This window comes from Leopardus geoffroyi, chromosome B2 (assembly GCF_018350155.1).
Source record: "Leopardus geoffroyi isolate Oge1 chromosome B2, O.geoffroyi_Oge1_pat1.0, whole genome shotgun sequence".
Taxonomy (NCBI): Eukaryota; Metazoa; Chordata; class Mammalia; order Carnivora; family Felidae; genus Leopardus; species Leopardus geoffroyi.
The window spans coordinates 8679118-8699735 of record NC_059332.1 but is presented as its reverse complement, the minus strand read 5'-3'; the positions used below and the strand labels follow the sequence as shown (position 1 = coordinate 8699735).

At 39.1% G+C, this 20618-nt stretch overlaps 1 protein-coding gene across 8 annotated transcripts in view; it reads left to right on the top strand.

The window, feature by feature from the left end:
- CDKAL1 (CDK5 regulatory subunit associated protein 1 like 1) overlaps positions 1–20618 on the top strand; it is a 715645-nt gene that overhangs the window by 208880 nt on the left and 486147 nt on the right. The window lies entirely within an intron of this gene.

The following is a 20618-nucleotide window of genomic DNA, read 5'->3' as shown; positions in this document are numbered from 1 at the left end:
GATGACTATGTAACTGTGTAGTATAGTTTGAGATCACGAAGTAGGATATTTCCTGCTTTGTTCCTCTTTCTCAGGATTTCTTTGGCTATTTGGGATCTTTTCTAGTTCCATATAGATTTTAGAAGTGTGTTTCCTACTTTTATAAGAAAAAATGCCTCTGTAATCTTACGGGGAGTGCACTGAATTGATGGATGGGTTTTGTTAGTATTGACATTTTAACAACATTGATTCTTCTAATCCATGAACATGGGATACCTTTCCATTTATATATGTCTTCTTCACCTTATTTCATCAGAGTTTACAATTTCATTGTAGAGGTATTTTTTTTTAAGTTTATTTATTTTTGAGAGAGAAAGAGAAAGCGTGAGAGAATCCCAAGCAGGCTCCACACTGTCAGCGTGGAGCCCAATGCCAGGTTCAAATGCACAAACCATGGGATCATGACCCCAGCTGAAGTTGGATGCTTAACTGACTGAGTGTGCCTCCATTGTAGAGATCTTTTCCTCCTTAGTTAAAATTATTTCTAAATACTTTATTGTTTGTGATGCTGTTGTATATGGGGTCAATTTTTAAAATTTCTTTACAGAAATTTTGTTCTTAGTGTACAAAAAATGTTACTGATTTTTGCATGTTAACTTTGTATCTAACAATTTTACTGAATTCATTGATTAGATCTGACATTTTTTTTTGGTTGAGTCTATAGGATTTCTATATATAAAAGCATGTCATCTGAAAATAGACATAATTTTACTTCTTCTTTTTCAACTCATATATGTTTTATTTCTTTTTCTACTTTGATTGCACTATGTAGGTCTTCTAGTAGTATATTGAATAGTAGTGGTAAGAGTGGGCACTCTTGTCATGTTCTTGTTCTTACAGGAAAAGCTTTCCTCCTTTCACCATTGAGTATGATATTGATTGTGGGCTTGTCATGTATGGCCATAATTGTATTGAGATATTTTCCTCTGTGCCTAATTAAGAGTTTTTAATCATGAAATGATGTTGAATTTTGCCTAATGCTTTTTCTACATCTACTCATAGGATTATGTGATTCTTTTATTGTATTTTATTAATGTGATTTATCACAGTGGTTAATTTGCTGATGTTGAGCCATCCTTGCACACTAGAGATAAAATCTCATTTGATCATGGTGAATAATCCTTTCAATGTGCTGCTGAATTGGTTGTCTAGAGTTTCATTGAAATTTCTTGCATGCGTTCATCAAGGATATTGGCCTATAGATTTTTTTTTTTTCCTAGTAGTATCTTTTTCTGGTTTGGTATCAGGATAATGTTGGTTTTATAAAATGAGTTTGGAAGTATTTCCTCCTCTTCAGTTTTTGGAAGAGCATAAGAAGGATTTATTTTAATATTCTTTAAATGTTTGGTAAAATTCAGTAAAGGCATCTGCTTCTGGAATTTTGTCTGATGGGAGATTTTTGATTAGTGATTCAATCTCCTTACTAGTAATTAGGCTATTTAGAATTTTTCTTTCTTTCTGATTCAGTCTTGGTAAGCTGCATGTTTCTGAGAATGTTTCCATTTCTTATAGGTTGTCAGGTTTGTTGGCATTTAATTGTTAATAGTAACCTCTTGGGATCCTTTGACTTTCTGAGATATCAGTTGTAATTTTTTTAAGTGTTTATTTTTTGAGAGAGACAGAACTCAAGTGGGGGAGGGGCAGAGAGAGAGGGAGACACAGAATCTGAAGCAGGTTCCAGACTCTGAGCTGTCAGCACAGAGCCCGATGTGGGACTTGACCCCACAAACTGTGGGATCATGACCCAAGCTGAAGTCATGCACTTAACCAACTGAGCCACCCATGTGCCCTCTGAAATATCAGTTGTAATGTCTCCTTTTTCATTTATAATTTTGTTGATGTGCGTCCTTTTTTTTTTTTTTTTTTTTCCTTCCTCTGGTTAGTCTAGTTATGTGTTTGTCAAGTTTGTTTATCTTTTCAGAAAACCAACTTTTAGTATGGTTAATCTTTTGTTTTTCTCTTCTCATTTTTAATTATTTCTGATCTAATCGTTATTATTTCTCTTCTAATGTTAAGTTTGGGCTTTTTCTAGTTGTTTAAGGTTTAGAGTTAGGTTGTTTATTTGGGATATTTTTTGTTTCTTAATGTAGGTTTTTATTGCTATAAACTTTGATTTTAGAATAGAATTGCTTTTGCTGCATCCCACAAGTTCCAATATGTTTTATTTCCACTTTAGTTTATCTCATGAAGCTTTTTTATTTTCTCAATTTTTATCATGATTCATTGGTTCAGGTGAGTGTTGTTTAATTTCCATGTGTTTGTGACTTTCCAATTGTCCCCTTGTTAATTTCTAGTTTCATACCATTGTGGTCAGAGAAGATACTTGGTGTGATTTCAGTCTTCTTGAATTTGCTGAGACTCGTTTTGTGACCTAACATGGTTTCTTCTCTTAAGTGTTCCACGTGCACTTGAGAAGAACGTGTACTCTGCTGTTGTTGCATAGAACGTTATGCATATACGTTAGGTCTGTTTGCTTATAGTGTTGTTCAAACTTGCTGTTTCCTTATTATTTTTTTTTTTTTTAAATTTTTTTTTTTTTCAACGTTTTATTTATTTTTGGGACAGAGAGAGACAGAGCATGAACGGGGGAGGGGCAGAGAGAGAGGGAGACACAGAATCGGAAACAGGCTCCAGGCTCCGAGCCATCAGCCCAGAGCCCGACGCGGGGCTCGAACTCACGGACCGCGAGATCGCGACCTGGCTGAAGTCGGACGCCCAACCGACTGCGCCACCCAGGCGCCCCGCTGTTTCCTTATTGATACTCTGTCTGGCTTGTCTATCTTTTGTTGAGAACAGGTTATTAAAAGCCCCCAACTGTTACTGTATTATTTTTATTTCTCACATTAGCTCTTTGATATATAAAATATATAAAACTTTTTGCTTTATATATTTGGGTACTCTGTTAGGCATATAAATCTTTATAATTCTACATTTTTGATGTATGACCCCTTTGTCATTTAATAATGGTATGTTTGGTCTCTACCATTGTTAATTTAAGTCCATTTTGTCTGATACAAGAATGGATACTTTTATTTTTTTTAAGGCTAAAGTGAAGTCTCTTATAGGCAGCATATTGTTGGGTCTGTTTGTTTGTTTTTGTCCATTCAGACATTCTGTGTCTTTTGACTGGAGAATTTAATCCTTTTACATTTAAAATAATTATTTTTGGGGACATCTGCGGGGTGCTTAGTTGGTTGAGTATCTGACTCTTGATTTTGACTCAAGTCATGATTTCATGGTCATGGGATCCAGCCCCGTGTCAAGCTTCACACTGGGCATGGAGCTTGCTTAAGATTCTGTCTCTCCCGCTTCCTCTGCCCACTCAGGTTCATGCACGTGCTCTCTCAAACTATTAAAAAAAAGAAAGGAAATAAAATAATTATTGATAGGCAAGGATATACTGTTTCCATTTTGTTAATTGTTTCCTGTTGCTTTGGAGGCCTACTGTTCTTTTGTTTCTTATTCTGTTTTTGTGTGTTTTGACATCTTTTTGTATCAGGATGCTTTGGCTTCTATATCTTGGTTTCTTGTGTTATTACTACACAGTTTTCCTTGTGGTTACCATGAGGTTTACATAAAATATTGAAAACTTTTAACACTCCATTTTAACTGATAATGACTTATCTTCAATAAAATTTGTATACTTGACACTATTTCTTTTCCCTATCACATTTTAGGTTATTGCTGTTAGAATTTACGTGTTGTGTTGTGTGCCTAAGAAGAAGTTGTTGTACTCATAGTTAACATAAATTTATGGTTACATTCCTCTTGTTTTTTTAACATTTAGAGTTTTAAGTGAAGTATTGCATCACTGTTACCATATTGCAGAGTCTAACTATGACCTACATTTACTGTCTGTTATTAGTGTAATTTATCTATCTTTTTGTGTTTTTATGTTAATTAGTGTTCTCTTACTCCCACTGAAAGAATTCCCTATAGCATTTTGTCTAATGCGGGTCTGATGGTAATGAACTGTATCATTTTTTGCTTGTGTAGGAAAGTCTTTATTCCTTGTTCTTTTCTGATGGATGGCTTTGCCAGGTACAGAATTCTTAGTTGAAAGCAGTTTTCTTTCAACATTTTCAGTATGGCCTCTCAATCTCTCCTGGCCTAAAAAGTTTCCTTTGAGAATATTATGGGAGTTCCCTTATATGTGACTTCTCTCTTTTCTCTTAGCTGCTCTTAAATTCTTTTTTTGTCTTTGATTTTTTAAGTATGTATGTATGTATGTATGTATGTATGTGTGTATGTATTTATTTTGAGATAGCAAGTGGGCATGTGCTCCCATGAGTGGGGGAGGGGCAGAGAGCATTCCTAGCAGGCTCTGCACGGTCAGCTCAGATTGGGACATGAGGCTCTATCTCCTAAATCTTGAGATTGTGACCTGAGCCAAAATCAAGAGTTGGACACTTAACCAACTGAGCAACGCAGGCACCCCTGATTTTTAAAAATAATTTAATAATAATGTGTAACCCTCTTCTGGTTCAACTTACTTGGCGTCTTTTGGACCTCATTGATCTGGATGTCCATTTCTCTCCCTAGGTTTGGGAAGTTTTCAGCAATTTTTGCTTTAAATTTATGTTTTGTCCCTTTCTGTTTTCCTTTTCCTTCTGGAATTTCCATAATGGAAATATTGTTTCTTTTCACTGTGTCCCGTAATGTGCATAGGCTTTCTTCACTGCTTTTTATCCTTTTTTCCTTTTTGCTCCTTGGGTAATTTCCAATGTCCTAGGTCTCTGATTTTTTCTTCTGCATGGTCAAGGCTACTTTTGAAACTCTCTCTCTTGAATTCTTCAGTTATTGTATTTTTCAACTCTGGGATTTATGTTTGTTTTATTTCCACCCTCCCCCTTTTTTTAGTGACTAAGGAAATTAGTGCACATGGATAAACACTGTTTCATTTTTTTAAATGTTTATTTATTTATTTTGAGAGGGAGAGGGAGAGAGACAGAATGTGTGTGAGCGGGTGAGAGGCAGACAGGGAAAGAGAATTCCAAGCAGGCTCTGTGTTGATAACGCAGGGGCTTGATTCCACGAACTGTGAGCTGAAATCAGGAGTCAGACTGTCAACTGACTGAGCCAGCCAAGTGCCCTGTGTTTGCTTTTTCTTAACGGGTGCTGTTTCCTTGTAGAAATTCTCATTTTGTTCGTGCATTATTTTCCTAATTTCATTTGTCTGTTTTCTTATAGTGAACTTCCTTATGAGGCTTATTCACAAAGTTTTGTCTGACAGTTCATAAATGTCCATTTCTTTAGGGTCAGTTATTAGATCTTTATTAGTTTTCTTTGGGGGTGTCATAATAACCTGATATTTTGATCCTTGGTTTCTTACATTGCTGTCTGTACATTTGAGCAGCAGGCCTTTGCTTCCATAGTTGACACGTTTCCTTTGGCAGAGAGAGTTCTTCCCCAGTCAGCTGAGTTTGGGTGTGTGGGTGTGTTTGCTGATAACGTCTTTGGGCAGTTGTGAGGCCCGCTATTCTGATCGATTTTTGGGTGAGACAACTCTGAGGATGGAGATGGGGGGCTGAGAATACGCGGATAGGATTTGGCTTGGTTATCTACCCAAATGAGGCATCTGTAGGAGGGGCTCTGTTGTTGCCTCAAGTCTCTGGTAAGGCTTACTAGGTTATAGATGTGGCTATGAATTAGCTTCACTGCTCCGGCAGGGGGCAGAGACGGGCCTAGGACATATATAGCTCATTGCTTGGGGGCCCGAATCAGGCCCGAGTGGACAGTGAATTTGCTGGGCAGGTAAGCCCACCGATTTTGCTCTGCAGGTGGGCAGAGCCCTCTGTGCTGTATTCTGTGTGCGACTGTCATTTTTCACAGGACTTTTGAAGGGGCCATGCAGCTTCTGTGTGGCCTGGGTAGTTTCCGTGGTTGGACAGGCTGAAGCTATATTCAGCAATGAGAAAGGCTGTGAATTAGGTTCCCTGCCCAGGCACAGTGGGAGAAGCAGCTCTAAAACCGGGAAAGCTCTTTGTTTTTTGCCTCAATTCAAGCTGACTCGCAAGTTCCTGGCTGCGTAGGGACTGGCTCTGCCCCACAACCTTTGGGCTCTTCCTGCCCTTCTCTTGGCTCAGGGCTACTGGCCTCATGGCTTCCAGGTCTTGTCACCAGCCCGTCTGTTCAGGTGGGACTGGGAGGCACTCTCCATTCCAAGTCAGTACCTTGCCTGGTCACGGGCAAACTGGATCTAGGTTCGCAGAATCCCTCATTTGAGGTTGGGAATTAGGTAGACCCGCATGCACGTGGTCCCCTTGCACAGTGTGCTGCCGAGTTGGTTCAGCAGGTGAGCATAGCTGCTTTGTGGAATTGCTGCATGGGTATTGAGGGTATGGATTCGGGCTGCCAAAATTCCTGGTCGTTGTAAACCCCTGGCCCCCCTTCTCTGTCACAGTCAAGATTCCCTGGGACGGGGCCCCACAGATTGTTCAGCAATCCCTGTGGTGTGAGACCAGGGTAGGGGCTCCCACAAATGACCCACGATACAGGGGAGGTTGGTTGACCCCTCGGGGTTCTCTTTAACCACTGGAGATACGAGAGGCTTGGGGAACCTCTCCTCTTGGTGCTGTGCTGAGTGAGGGAGGGACAGTGCAGTCAATGTAAGTCAGTCTCTTACCTCCTAATGCAGTCTGGCTTGGTCTTTGATGTGCATTGGGGTACTTCAGCCTCACCCCATGTTCTAGAATCATCTCAATGATTTCTTGCTCTCGAATGATTGTTAGTTGTTCTCGTGAGGGGCAGTCAAGTCAGGAGCAGCTGATGTCGCCATCTTGGTGACATCACTTTCCCACTCTTGCAAATCTTTGTAGTGTCTTAGCAGATTGCAGGAAGGTCACACCACAAATATTGTTGAAATCTCTAAAAGTGTATATAGTGTTGTAGTCTAGATTTGGTGACACCGTTCACGCACAACAGGTTTTAAGTTTGAACATCCTGATTTTTCTGTTTGCATATTAATCATTTTTGTTTCAAGTATTTGGTGTTCTCAGGTATACCAATTTCTGAATCCCAAGGTTCTGATTTCTATTTACTGTAATAGGATTATTTAGCAAAATATGCCAAGGAGATGAATTACTCTTCTTTTGAAGCTCTCATAGAAACATGGCAAATTAATACAGTTTTTAAAAAACTCGAGGTAAAAAATTTTCTTCATGTGATGTTCTTTCTTTAATATGATTAACTTTTAAGAGAATCAGCATGGAGCACACCACTTTTATACCCTGCATGCATAACATATGCTCTTTATATTCATCCGGAAACATTTTAGTCTTCATTTAAAGAATATGCAGTTTTTGGTAAAATGTAGGGAGAATCGTTGAGACTATAAACTTAAATAATACTAGCAGCTCCATTACATTTTTCAAATAGAAGAGGGTGAAGTTGTAGGTAGGTTAATTGTGCTATTTTTCTGTTTTCTTAACACAATAGTAAGCTGTATTGGTAATTCTCCATTAGTACTTTATGGCTGGCTTCCATAAAAACGGAGATATAAAGTGGAAACCAGTAGAAATGTAAAGTAGAAGCCAGGACATGTTAGAGGTGTATTAGAACTTCAATATCCAAATAAAATATATGTAAAAATCATGATCACCCTTGAGAAATGTATTAAAAACAAATATATATATATAATATATATATTATACATATGTGTATGTATGTATGTATAATATGTATAACATATACATATATATGTATCTATAATATATGTATATATAGTCAAATGAAAGCACTGGCAAGTTTATAAGTCAGATGTGAGCACACAAAAAATTTAAATCTGATTTTCTCTTTTTCTTAAAAATTTTGTTTGACAGGAACATTGATTTAATCAGACAGTTGTAAGATGTCGTTTGTTAGGTAATGCCGTCGACCTTTCCCTGGAAAACCCAATATCGGTGATCACTGGCACAGAGAAAGCTGCTTCTCGACTTTAACATTTTGTATATAATGTTTGGAGATACACAGTTTTAAAAGTTCATTCTGTAACACTCTACAAAGCATGTACCATATACATAGCAATTCTGAGACTGAGAGAATAAATATCAGTTTCCGGTAATTATCAGTTGGGTGGGGGGAAAACTCATGTGCAGAATCTCCAGTTGGAATGTGAACTATGCATGGATTTTTAAGAAGAAGTTTATCAGCACTACTGGCTTATAACAAACCTTACCTTGTATTGAACAATAAGGTTGTAGTAATTGAAATGTTTTTATGAAAGGGGGCTTCTGACACATGAGATCTGTAACTCCCAATGTTCAAGTGCACCATTCCTTGACGTCCTGCTGCAGTTGGCCGTCGTAAGGGGTAAGAATCCTGGATTGAGCATGTGATGAGCTGTGTTGAAATATCTCGCTCTCCTGTTAACAGTGTCCTGTTTAGCAATGCACACAACCTTATTGGTTCTGTTGCTTGAGTTGTTAATGGTAAGACGTGGAAAGTCCCTTCCACTCTGAAACTCTGGAGGTGTTTGAGTCTGTAATATAACACCGACTCTCAGAGTCTGTCGTTAGGATGAGATACTGACATTTTGGACAGTGATCTCTAGCCAAAGTTTTTAGAATGGGAAAAGCTTTTTCTCGCATCCACATATCCTTCTGCCACATTCTACTTTTTCTTTCCCTATGCCTCCCTACTTAAAAAAAATGAGGTCGAAATGTTTGCAGTGGACCTACCATGCATTTTGTTTTTGTCAGTCTCTGTATTCTGGAGTGAAGAGGGTCTGGAATTCATAAAGCCCAGTTCTCTGACTCATTTGCCTTTACCTCATTCATTGTAATGGCATCCTGGGTGGTGATGGACAAGTGTACTTCTTGGTGTTGCTTAGGAGTTTTATGCTTCTTTGAAGCAACTTTCATTTCTACCCTGGGGCATGTTTATTTTTGGGACTTTGAGACAGGCTGCTTTAGTCTTGATGGCTAGGATTGCTGGAGAAAAAAGTAACTTGAGAGAATTTCATGTGAGGTGAAAACATTACCTGGAGCAGGGATTCTCAAGGGTGTTTGCCGAGAGGGGAATTGTTTGCTGAGAGGGGAATGGTAGCTGAGAGAAGAACAGTTTGCTGAGAGGGGGAGCTGGCAGACTGGTTTCTCAGAACTTGGGGAGGCTGAGGGTTGGAGGTTCTGCCATATGGCCCTTCACCTAGATTCATTGCCCTGTTGCAGCCTGGCAAGGATCCTGTCACTCAGGTGTCCTAGGCTGGGAAGACAACGCCGTTCTCTAGGCATATATGCTGATATTTACCCAGGATCCTGTGCAGTTCCTGGCACGACTGCTTGCACTTTCTTCCTCTCCCCTCATATTCAAGAAATGGTATCAGGATGCGAGTGAGCTATTTAAGAGGAATGACCTTGAATCTACTTTAATTTATATATTTAAAAAAATCACTCGCAAATTTGATTATCATTATCCGAGCAATTATTTGTGACCTATTTCCTAGCCCTCCAGAGCTTAAAAAATAAATGGGATCTGACTTTAAGTGTGTGAAAGTTTTGAAAATCTCCTTTGCTTTTTGCTTTTGGAAAACGTCATTAGGGCCATAGATCTTGATAGGATTACAATTGCATTAATTACAGTAGCAACCGTAATGAACTTCTCCCTCGCTCTTTGTAGCTTACCCTTTCCGTGTGCGTGAATTCATCTGTACTCTGGATCACACAGCCAGGCAGCAGTGTGTTATAATGCGAACCCTCATCCTCCAGTCTCCTGTTCTTTACTTCCTGTTAAGCTGCTTACCTTGAATAGAGGGGAGTGAGAAAGTGAGGTGCGTGTATTACTTCCTTTCCTCGCGCCTATTGTCGAATGTCACTGCTCACCCATTTCTGGTTCCCTTTCTTAATGTTGCCTTAACACATTTTGTTCCTTCACGTTTCTTGGCTCCTCTGTGATCAGTTTTCCTCCTCTCCTCCCTCACTTTTACAAGCTATCCCATTTTGTGCCAAAGGGTTTTTTTTGTAAGGAGGGCTTTTTTTGTTTTGTTTAAAAGGAAAAAAAAAAGCCTCTGAATAGAATATTTGAGTCTTACCTTGCTTTAAAGGTGCTTAATTTAGGAAATGAGAGAATGGAAGTATACCTTAACTGTAAGAAGCCAATAAAAAGTTGATCTACCCAATAAAAAGCTAATGAAAAGTTTTTACAGGGAAAATTCTCTTGGGTGTGTTTATTAGGGGTAATTTTCGAAGATTTTTTTTTTTGAGATACACTTTATATAGTTTTCATTCTAAAATGGTTAGGTCAGGAAAATCCTTCCATGTTTTTTAAGGGTATGGGCTGTGATTTCTATCTCAATTTTGTATTTAGCCTAGATAAATAATGAAGCTGTAAGCAGAAGGATTTCTGCTTACGCCCCAGTGTTCAAAAGTTCATAACTTTTAACTTCCAGTCTTTAGTACTTCATAATGAACATTAATTGTAATTTCCTAAAATTAAGTTTTAAAACTAACGTTTGATCACTCTGAATTGGAACTAAAAATGTGTCTCAAGCCCATATAACTTCTACTTCATAAACCACACTGAGAAATATTTTCATTTTTGAAGGTGTGGTTTTTCACAGTGGGGCTCCTTCATGCCAAGTCTTAATAAATCTTTTCAGTGAAATCTGGTTTTAGCGATAGGCTCTTAACTAGATTGGTTTTAAGAAGTGGAAAATGAGCACCAAGCAGGAATTCTAGCAAAAAAAGTTGTCTTGCTGTGTTGGTAGTGTTATGTCCAAGCGTACCGTGAAATACGCATAATTGTGTATTTGAGTTGTATGACGCTTGCCCAGCACCCCCACACCTGGTCATCTCTCTTCGAAGCCTTTCCTCATCTTTCTTGGGAAAGTGGACCCTCTTTCGTGGTGTCCCACTGTTCCTAGAAACACCTGTCAGACCTTTTCTGACACTTCATCCCAGGTACTTGTTTGCCAGTCTGTTTTCCTCGGGACCTTACATCGCTTTAGGACACAAGTCAGTGTGGTGACTCAGGACAGAATAGGGTTTTTGTTTTTGCGTGTGGGAAAGGTAGATATTGGAAATCTTTATGCATGTTTTGGAAGCATGTAATATTGATAAAATAATATTTCATACATCTTAAAATTTTTTTTATGTTTATTTAGTTTTGAGAGACAGAAACAGAGCCTGAACAGGGGAGGGGCAGAGAGAAGGGAGACACAGAATCCAAAGCAGGCTCCAGGCTCTGAACTGTCAGTACAGAGCCTCACATGGGGCTTGAACTCATGGACTGTGAGATCATGACCTGAGCTGAAGTTAGATGCTCAACTGACTGAGCCATCCAGGCACCCTTTTTTAAGTTAGTTTTTGAGAGAGAAAGAGAGAGAGCACATACGAGCAGAGGGGGGGGAAAGAGAGAGAGAGAGAGAGAGAGGGAGAGAGAGGGAGAGAGAGGGAGGGAGAGAGAGGGAGAGAGAGGGAGAGAGGGGATCTGCAGTGGGCTCTGTGCTGACAGCAGAGAGCCCAATGCCAGGCTTAAACTCAAAAACCATGAGATCATGGCCTGAGCTGAAGTCAGACGCTTAACCAACTGAGCCACCCAGGCACCCCTCATACCCTCATACATTATTTTAAAGGTCACCTGTAACATGGAGCTTTTGTTTCTGTTGTGAAGACACATTAAGGTATTATGATACAAAATGCACATCTTCTTTGTTTTTCTTATACTTTTGTGCTTAATACATTGTCGTCATTTTATAGAAAGGCAATGCTAACGCCTGTCACAAGGGGCTGAGGACTAAGAGTGGGTCAATGTAAAGCCAGCAAGTACGCCCCTGGTGTCCTGTTTCCTACCTTCTCCCATTTAGATTGCCTTCAGACAGCCACAGTGCAAGTAGGTATGTTCAACTCATGATGAGAGGTGAAATGCAGACAAAGTGTGCTTCAAGATCCATAGATGGGACAACTGTCCAACTTACTCTGCTTCCAGTCTCTCTTCTGTCACACTCTGTGGGGGCTTGAGTTGAATAATAACAGGCGAAAACTTGAAACTTTCATTGGTGATTCAAAGTGGGACTTTGCACTTCAGTGTTCAAAAGTTCATAAGGGGCTTGTGGCTTACAAGTTCCTTATGTCTGTATTTTACCATTCTCATTTCCTAGCAGCCTGAATGCTGTGTATTGTAAGGTCTGCGATTTCTGCTTTCGTCGCCTGGTGCAGTGATTTTCCAAATCTAGGTTTGAGCGTGAGCAGTGATTAAGTTCTGTATTGCTACCATGGATGTTTACATACTGAAACTGAAGCATTCGTAGCTTTATTGCCGTAAATACTAAAGCCTTGGAGCTATTTAGCAAATTATAGTTCAGAAGAGCCTAGTATAGCAAGACAGTCAGTGACCTAAGGAGTTCATTTAAGGGTTCTACTAATGTGGAGTCACTGACATGGGACTGCCTTCTACTCTTGAGTGTTTTGATGTACACTTGATTTACATTTGGAAAAATGAATCAGCACTACGCAAATCTCCCACTGTCATAAAAAGTACATCCGCTTGTAAAGGACTTAATTAAAACATAAAATTAAGTGCTTATGGGAATTTGCCCCCAGAAGGTGTTTCCATTAGGGTAAGAAGACATTTTGCTTATGTGGATTATTTGTTTTGTGTGTCTTTTGTTTAATGTGATGACCTTAAACTAATTGTCATCATCAGTTGTGCCAGTAATGCTGGGAAAATGGAAGAAAAAATTGTCTTAAAAAATGTTCCATTGCAGCAAATGCTTTCATCTTTCTGTCTTACATAGTTCTAGATCATACATAAAGTTTACATTGTTGTAATTACAGTGTAGGAAGGAACTCTTTTTGTGCACCAAGGTGTTAAATAATCCTCAGACTTCTAGGGATTTGCACTTTGTATTATGACCTTATCTTAGCTTCCTCTCCGACTCACCTTCGTGTCGGGTAAGATGCAGGCTTCTTTACGCCTTGTCCAGCTCTGGAATACACGCTGGTAACTGTGCGCCTCCATAGGCCCTCTCCGCCTCTGTTCTGATTCACGCTTCGAATTCTTCCTCTTAGGACAGTTGACTCTTACTGTCCTTTCCTTATTTTGATATCTTTTTCTAGGTGTCATTGTTCTAGTTAACGTTTAAAGTTTTCATACCTATTCAAAATCTTAAAAGCTAAAATTTATGCTTGAATTGGGATGATTTTGGGTGTTTGAGCCCGTTCTGGCCCTTTGTGTGAAGTTTTCCAGCTTAGGTGTGGTACAAAGCTGCTCCTTCCACTTAATCAAACTTCCTAGTTTTACTTCGCTTTCTTCTTTTAAAATGAAATCATTTCAAGGGAAGGTCACACTTGAGTGTGACTGTCCAACGGTTCTTTCTTGTTGGAGTGGTGCCTGCCTATGAGGAATGACGTTGAATTGAGCAGAGTCACATTTCTGGCCACATTTTTGTTTTTCTTCATGATTAAGCAGTTAAAAGTGCCTGTGCAGGGAATGTCAAGTACGAACTCCAAACGTTTTGTAGAAGAACAGATTAAATTGAGCGTTCCTTTGTAATAGTCTTAAATAATATTCAAATGGATGTACTACATTTCCGTAAGTGAGAATTGGTGTCTGCACTACATTTATTCTCTTTTCTTTTTGCTGGAATTTTCTGCCAGTCTTCTCCTAGCCTCTGCCCCTTGCATCTTGGTGGGTTGCTTCACCAGGACATTTTCCAGCAGTCTGACCCAGAGCTTGGGGTTCAGACAGGTCTGTCGAGTGGGTAGTTAATAGGACTGAATTTGTGTGAAGTGAGAGCAGTTTGGCACGAGACCTCTCTGGTGGTGGTGGAAGGTGGGCGGTCACACATGAAGGAAACGAGGGCCTTTGCAATTAGATGGGGTGAATAAAGTATGGAAGGAAACTCTGGCTGGTTACGGAGCCTTTAGAAGAACAAGAGAAGTTAAAGAGGGGGAAATACACGATCGGAGTCCACATTGCCAGATCACGGGTGCTTCTGTGATGTGTCATGATATTCCAAAGCTAATTTGTGACACCCACTTGAGCTGTGAGAACCAAAGGAGAGAAGATTGGTTTGTGAGTAGAAATGTAATTTAATTAGTAAATATGCATTTGGTAGGCAGTCCTGTGGTCTGTCACTCAGTTAAAAGATGTGCTTATAATCCAGAGGCTCATCCTTTTCTATTTGTAAATGACCATTATAATTGCCATTCTGACACGTTGACAGGCTGTCTTTCTAGTATCCACGGGTAGAATGTTTCCCCTTGATTTTAATAATGTTTTCAACATTTGGCACTGTGGGATTTGGAAAAGACGTTTTGCTCTTGAAGATCCGTAAACAGCACTGAATATTGATTGAGCTAATAGAGCAATTACTGTTCATGACTGTTTTTCTCCCACATAGATTTTCTCAGTATTATGAATTTACAAATATGCATGTAGTAGCGGATTAAATTTAAAAATTAGCTTTTGGTTCAAAATTTGATAATGTGTAATTTTAGCCAATAAAATGGTTTAGTGGATTCGATCGAATGTAAAAACCAGCACAGAATCAAGGTTTTATAGCTGATTTAAAAATAACTGCTGAAAGCCTCAGGCTTGAAATTAAATTTGGTTTTAACAGGGCTGAATTTTATGTGACATTTGTAACAACGTAGGGAGATGTTTATTAAAGATGGTTAATAAACTCACTGAGACACATTTGACCATTATTTATAGGAGATGAAATGTAAATTTACATATAAAATGGAAAAGAATAGAAGATCTCAGAGATTGTGACTTTGAGTGTGTCCCATTCTACATGTTAAGGCAGTTTGGTTTTTGTTCTTATCCTCAGATTAAAATTGCTTATCTCTGTTTTAATCACTTCACATCATTATCACTGACTCCTCAGTGGTCTCCTGTTGTCATCTGTAGATCTGGTCACACTGAGGATTATTCTACCCATCCCTTCCTGTTAGTTCCTCTTATAATTTCGGAATAGACGTGTGATTGAAATAATGTCAAAACTGGTATTTTCACACTCCCATTTTTCTTTCAGACTCTGTTGTCCTGATTTCTTCCTACCCCTTTCTCTCCTGTCTAGCCACAGAGGGTGCTGAAATTCACAGTAGTCACAAAATAAACCAGTATTCCTTGAATGGCTCTTCTTTTCCCATCGTGGTGTGAGGCATCAGTGGCCAGAAGGGATCACACAAAGGAGCAGTGTGTGTTGAGTGTGTAATTGGGCTCCTTGCTCCATGGTCCCTTCATAAGTGTGGTGTGTTCATTTCCAACACAAATTTTCCAAAATTTTCCTTTTTTACCTTTCATATCTTTATTCCCTGAGCCTCTTCCCTGTTCCAGACCCCTTGTCTCTTCCCAAAGACATCCCCTCCAGTTTATTCTTTAGCCGTCAAATTTCAGTTTATTTTAGATGGTTATAGTATTGATAACCACACATAGAACAGGTAATGATTTGCAGTGTATGTTTTTATTCTGTGGTCTGTGGATTCAAGGAAATAATCTGAAACAGCAGCTCTGTTTGCAAAAGGATTCTTAAAACAGCTGGTTTATAACAAGTAAAAGTTTTATTCCTCCAGTCCATTAAAAAAAAATTGTTCTGTGGTTAAATTTTCTTTTTTTCATCTTTGGCTGGGTATAATGAGGGACTTTTATATTATTTCCTACTTTGTCTTCAGTGTACTATATTTTTCAATTAAAAAAAAAACCAGGCTATTGTTAGTTCTCTCGCTCTTTAATGAATCATTGGATTGGAAAATAACTCATTATATAATCAGGCGGAGATATGTTCCTTTATTTGCATATAGATAGTGAAGATGAATAATTTATCAAATGTTATTAGCGCAGGCTGCGTATTACTGAAATCTCAGCAGGATGTAATGGAATTTGTCTCATGCTAGTATGAAGATAGCATGCCCTTGCCTAGTCATTATTGAACTTGTGGCATCTCTCAGCGAACTATTATGTTAGCACTCCACTCTTGCACACCTCTTCATTAACTGGACTTTTGATTGAAGAGTTGAACTTATCTTGAAAATCTGAAATCTGGCATGCCAAATGCTTGCTTGACTCTAGCTGTGTTTTTACAGCACAGCAAGAATTTTCAGAATGAATGAAGGACTTAATGTTTCTTATTAAAGTGATTAGTGCAAAAAGGCTGTGACTGATGGTTTTATTACTTCTGGTCATGAAAAGCTGTCTGTACAAGAGACGTTGAAGCAATGTATTTTTCTGAAACGAAGGGTGATGGAACATGTATATAATTGCGTTAGAATCTTATGCCTGTACTAATTATGTATTTGAAGTTATTTTAAATGATTGCTTTGAAAAAGTTGGCTTTGATTTGCTTATGGCATGATTGCACGGGGAGGTCAACAGATCTCACAAGCAACAGTGAAGCTGGACAGTCAAAAAAACAATCCCAGCACTCTGGAAATTGACTAAAAGTTTTCAGCAAACTGAGAAGTGTTTCTTCCCGAAAACAACTGAACTTTGGGTAAGAACAGTGTGAGTCCATGGCATTTGTGCCTGGGGCTACTCCCATTTTCCTTCCTCAGCTCTTCTAGCAAGGTTGTTCAAGGCAGAACGGGCTCTGAAAACCAGGAGCTTTGCTGCTGCTTCCAGGACAGCTCAGTGGATTTGAAGAACTGTCAGTGAAAGTGGAGATTTTGATGGCAAGCGACAAGGGAGCGTGTGTGACTATACCTGCCCGAAACTGTGGGACTGTTCTGTGTGGACAGGTGGACTAGCCCAGGGATTTAATGGGGACTTGTGGAAGTGATTGGAGGCTTGCTAAGTCCCCATAGACGGTTAGTTGACCTGAGGTTGTGCACTTGCACAGCAGAGACAGGAGTGGGCCCCACCACCCACACGCATCTGCCTGCTGGAGCCTGCATGCGTGTCCTGAGAAGGTGGCAGAGAACCTCAGAAAGCACAGGAGGAAGAAAAGGCCGGGGGAAGCGCACTTGGAAATGTCCCTGACTCTGAATAACCTCACTGGCTCATACGCAGTTCCATCAGCAGATAGAAATCTTAATGGTTTATAGGGTTTGAACGAATGTGTAACCAGTCTTTCCTTAATAAAAAGGTATGCAGATACAGGGTTGACCCGGAGGAAGTCAAGCTTGGTGGTGGGGGGTGGTGGAGAGCTAAGAAGTGACATCAGTAGCCCTTCCTTGTAGAAGAGATAGACTTAATAGATTTAGTCCAAGTAATCTAAAACAACAAAAACAAACAAACAAAAAAAACCAATCCCTCGTGGGGGGAACCCGGATGGAGAATGTCAGTATATAATCTAAAATGTTCTGTATTCAACAAAGTATTATGATTCATGCAAAGAAACTAAGTATAACCATATTCAGGGGGAAAAAAAAGTACACATTGTCTTTGACCAAAAATGTTGGATTTGACAAAGACTCCCAACTACTAAGCGAAACCGTGTTAAAAGCCTTTAAGGAGGAGTGTCTGGGTGACTCAGTTGCTGGGCATCCGACTTCGGCTCAGGTCACGATCTCACAGTTTATGGGTTTGAGCCCCATGTTGGGCTCTGTGCTGACAGCTCGGAGCCTGGATCCTATTTTGGATTCTGTGTCTCCCCCTTTCTCTTTCTGCCCCACCCCCATTCACACTGTCTCTGTTGCTCTCAAAAATAAATAACAATGTACAAAAAAAAAACCTTTAAGGAAAGGATGATGACATTGACTTGAATGTAGAATCACAAACAGAAATGATAAAAAAGAACCAATGAGAAATCTGTAGTTAAAAAGTACAATAACTGAAATGAGATGTTCATTCAAGAGGCTCATTTGCAGGTTAGAGATGGCAAAAGAAGAACAATTAGTAAATTTGAGGATAGATCAATAGAAATGATCCACTCTGAATAACGAGAAAAATCACCAGGAACTCGAAGACCTATGAGACAACATCTGGCACACCAACAAGTATGTCATGGAGCCACAGAAGAAGATACAGAAAAAATGCTCCCAATTTTTTTTTTTAAAGTATTACATGAAAACTTCCCAAACTTGATAAAAAAAATTACTTTAGAGAGCCAAAAAGATACATGAACCGCATGTAGGAAAATCACAGTGATCCACACTTACATACATCATAGTCAAACTGTTGCAAAAGAGAGAAAAATCTTGAAAGTGTAAGGCAGAAGTGACACATTATATACAGAAGAACAACATTAAGATTGACAGCTGACTTCTCAGAAGCAACAGAGGTCAAAGGTGTGGAGTGCTGTGCAGTTGACCCCTGAATGACATGGTTTTGAACTGTGTGGTCCACTTTGACGTGGAGTTTTTACAATACAGTACTGTAAATGTATCTTCCTCATGCTTTTCTTAACATTTTCTGAAGCTTGCTTTATTGTAAGAAGTACGTAATACATATAGCATGTAAAACACTTGTTGATCAACTGTGTATGTTATCAGCAAAGATTGCAGTGAACAGTGTAAGCTATTAATTAGTTAAGTTTTGGGGGGGGGGTAGCCAAAAGTTATACATGGATTTTCAACTGTGTGGGGCTTGATTCTGCTCAAGTCTGCATTGTTCAAGGATTAGCTGTATTCACTGCTCAACGAAAAAGCTGTCAACTGATAATTCTGTATCCAGCAAAGGTATCTTTCACAAATTAAGCAAAATAAAGACTTGCCCAAGTAAGCAAAGAATCTGTTGCTAGTGGGTTTCCTTTACAAGAAATAATAAAGAAAGTTCTTCAGGCAGAAAGGAAGTAGTATCAAATGCTACGTTGAATTCTTAGGAGGAAACGAGTGCTAGAAATAGTTAAATATGGTGGGTAAATATAAAGTCCTTTGTAAGTCTATATTTTTCCTCTTTTTAAAACTGTATAGTTGTATGAAACTAATTACAGCACTGTTTTGGGATTTATGCAGCTGTGTGTTAATATGTGTGACAGCAATAGGACAGAGAAGGAAGATGGAAAAGTGGCACTTGGACAATTGAATCCATATGAAAAAATGAACGGAGCCCCTTACTACACACAAAAAGTAAAAAAGTGGATCCTAGACTTAAAGATAAGAGCTAGAATAGTACGACTTTGAGAGGAAAATATAAGAGAACTCTATGTGCTAGGGCTAGGCAAAGAGTTCTTCCATAGAATGGTAAGAATATGAGCTATAAAAGAAAAAAATTGATAAAGTGCACTTCGTTAAATTGAAGAACATTTACTTTTTTAAAAAAAAAATGTTTATTTATTTTTGAGAGAGACAGAGACAGAATGTGAGCAGGGGAGGGGAAGAAAGAGGGAGACACAGAATCTGTAGCAGGCTCCAGGCTCTGAGCTGTCAGCACAGAGCCTGATGTGGGGCTCAAACCCATGAACCGTGAGATCATGACCTGAGCCGAAGTTGGATGCTTAACCGACTAAGCCACTCAGGCGACTTGAAAAACATTTACTTTTTAAAGCATAATATCACAAAAGTGAAGCTGTAAGCTACAGACTGAGTAAAATATTTAAAAATCACATCTGAAGAGGGTTTGTAAGCAGACTAAAGAAATCTTATAACACAATAATAAAGTAGTTACTCCAATTAAAATATCGGCAGACTTCTAGAGTAGACATTTATATCAGCAAACGTTCTCCAAAGAAACAGCCAGTAGTAGTGTGTGTGTGTGTGTGTGTGTGTGTGTGTGTGCACGTGTGCACGTGAGTATGTGTTCAAAAGGAATGTATTAAAAAGAATTGGCTCATACCATTATGGAGACATGATGGAGATTGAGAATTCCAAAGATATGTAGTTGGCAAGATAAAGACCCAAGAGCATTTGTGTGGTTCCAGTCCAAGTCCAGAGGTCTGAGACTCAGAGCTTGTGGTGTTAGTGTCAGTCTGCACTTGGGCAGAAACAAGACCCAAGAAGAGCCTGTGTTTTAGCCAGAATCCCAAGGCTGGGAAACAACAAGGACCCAGCTCAACAGTCAGTCAGGAACTGTTCCCTCTTAGCTTTCTTGTTCTATTCAGGCCTTTGATTGGTTGGATAAGGCCTACCAGTGTTAATCTGCTTTACTCAGTCTACTGATTCAAGTGTCAATCTTTCCCAGAAAGACCATTGTGGAAACCCAAAATAATGTTTGGCTAAATGGCATTCTGTGGCCCAGTCAAGTTGACACATAAAAATTATTACATTTACCAAACAAGACATACATTTGGCTAATAAACACATGAAAAGGTGCTCAACGTCATTAGTCATCATGGAAATACATAATTCATTTGAACCACAATAATAAATTACTTCCCCCTAGGATGGCTATTGTCAAAAAAGTTACAGTGTGAGGTCTTGGTGACAATGTGGGGAAACTCAAACCCTCATACGTTGCTGGTAGGATATAAAATGGTACCCCACTTTGGAAAACCGTTGTTTCATACAAAGGTAAGTATAAATTGACCACATGACCCAGCAATTCCATTCCTAGGAATCTATCCAAGAGCAGTAAAAACATATGTCCACATAAAGACTTGGACGTGAATGTTCCTAGAAGCATTATTCTAATAGGTATTAATTGGAAACAGTTCAAACATCTACCAGCTGGTCAACAGATTAACAAAATGTGATATATTTTGGAATGGGAGCAAGGGTGGAGTACAACTAAGCTTGGGACAATTTGGGGGGTGATGGAAATGT